Below are 2,137 nucleotides of genomic sequence, written 5' to 3'. Positions count from 1 at the left end.
TCCTCTGCTCTCGGCGACTCCCACTCTCCTCCGCTGCTGCTGGCTCTCTCTTGTCCCAGCTCTGAGCACAGACTTCCTTTACTTATCCTGTGCGCTCTGTAGAAGAGCTTGCTACAGAGCACGCTGCCCCTAGCTCCGGACCCCCAGCTCCGGTATCCCCCACCCCCCAGCTGTAGTATCCCAACCGCTCTCTGCTGAGGCACAGATAGGCACAGGCACTGCTTTTCCTCCTGACAACCGCCTCTCCCCCAGCTCCGGTATCCCCCACCCCCCAGCTGTAGTATCCCAACCGCTCTCTGCTGAGGCACAGATAGGCACAGGCACTGCTTTTCCTCCTGACAACCGCCTCTCCCCTTCAGCGCTTCCAACAGCCAAAGCACACCAATGCCAGACCCCCAAGAGCTCTTCTTGCACAGTACAAGACCCCCCCAAAAGTTATAAGCTCTACTTTTTGACACAGCCACATTCTCCCCGAGGGGAGGTGCACCGCTCCTGGAGGCACTGCAATACCAGGCCGATGCGTGGAGTGGATGGAGCAAGCTCCGAGTCCATCTCCCAGTTCCAAAAATCCATTTAATATAAAGTCCTCACATCGAGGACATATCAGATATTAAACTGATAAGAACAGATTGACTTTTATTAGTAGATGTTTTGGTTGGGGAATCCAGGAAAAAGATGACAATGTTGAGATGGAAATACAAAGCGCCCGAGCGAGGGACTAACAATCCAGGGTGGGGGAGAGGAGTGGAACGCAACTAGGTTACATATCATACAATGTTAGCCAACTAAGCCCGGGGGTGGGGGGGTGTGGAGGGGGGGAGGGGGGAGGGGGGGATCGCGACGCTGAGAGGGAAAGAAGATAGATACACACATACCCGTTACAGTGGTCCGCGATGTTGAAGGAAGTGGCTCCGAGTGAGCGTCTCAGTCCATAAAGTCCGATCGCGGGGGTCCTCTTCGGGTGGGGCGGGGTCGTCCGTGGCGGCAAAGTCCTCTCGACGCGAAGCGAGGCGGTGGGGGGGCGGTTCAGGCGGCGGCGTCCTCCGGGTCCGGTCCGGCGGGGGCTGGTCTGGAGGGGTCGATGAACTGGCGGTGGCCCGTGATGTGCTCCACGTAGATGTCGCGGGACCAGCGGATGGTGTCGGACACCATGAGGCAGCGCATCAGCTTGGCGTAGCGGCGGGAAACGCGGCAGGCGCGGAGGACGCTCTCGTTGTTGGGGTCCCAGGCTCCGAGCGTCCCCACGATGAGCGCGTCCACCGTCACGTCGTAGCCGCGGCTCCTCTACACTTGATCTTAGCCAAAAGGCCGAGAAGCGATACCCCCAAAACTTCGGAAACCTCGGTGCCCCCAAGGGCAGCCTCCCGCAAGACACGGCAAGCTGCTGCACGGGCCCCTCCGCTCACAGTCGTCAGCTGCAGCCTCTGGCCCCGCAAACCCATGGAAAAGCTCTCCTGCAGTTTCTCCTACCCAAGAGGTCGGAGACACCCACCCACCCACCCACCCTCGTAGACCAAAAGCCCCCCATCCCTGCCCTCTCAACACTTCCCCGTGTCTCATCTCCTCCTCGCTGGCTAATGGAGACGAGAGATGATTTGTGCAAAGCCTGAGTGAGTCACGATGACGACAGCGTCTCATGTTAACCCTCTCTTGCCGCACGCGGCGCTCCTCCAGCCCTGCTGTCTGCTTAGCGGACACAGGTACATCGGAAGCCCTTCTCAAAGGGGCAGGCATCCAAAGGGCAGCTGCTGATCCCTGAGGGGGAGTGCGCTCCGCTGCTCTGTGTGGCCGTGCTTAGCGGCAGAGCGTGAAGGTGCTGTAGTTGTGGCTGAGCCCCCTTAATCACCGAGTGTGAATCCACCCAGTTGTATTTGAAAGGGAACACCCTTACCTGTTGCCTGAGAGAGTGCGAAAGTGCTGTAGTTGTGGCTGAGCACCCTTCATCACTGACTGTGAATCCACCCAGTTGTATTTGAAAGGGAACACCCTTAATTGTTGCCTGAGAGAGTGCGAAGGTGCTGTAGTTGTGGCTGAGCACCCTTCATCACTGACTGTGAATCCACCCAGTTGTATTTGAAAGGGAACACCCTTAATTGTTGCCTGAGAGAGTGCGAAGGTGCTGTAGTTGTGGCTGAGC

General features: G+C 58.1%; 1 pseudogene; it reads right to left on the bottom strand.

The window, feature by feature from the left end:
- Nucleotides 1–476: 476 nt before the first annotated feature.
- On the bottom strand, nt 477–650 carry LOC149851658 (U2 spliceosomal RNA; annotated as a pseudogene).
- Between the last annotated feature and the right edge of the window lie 1,487 nt (nt 651–2,137).

This window comes from Crocodylus siamensis, unplaced genomic scaffold, assembly GCF_052110815.1.
Source record: "Crocodylus siamensis isolate JL-2025a unplaced genomic scaffold, ASM5211081v1 HiC_scaffold_575, whole genome shotgun sequence".
NCBI lineage: Eukaryota > Metazoa > Chordata > Crocodylia > Crocodylidae > Crocodylus > Crocodylus siamensis.
Note: the sequence above shows the minus strand (reverse complement) of the source record. Positions and strands in the feature narration are given on the sequence as shown.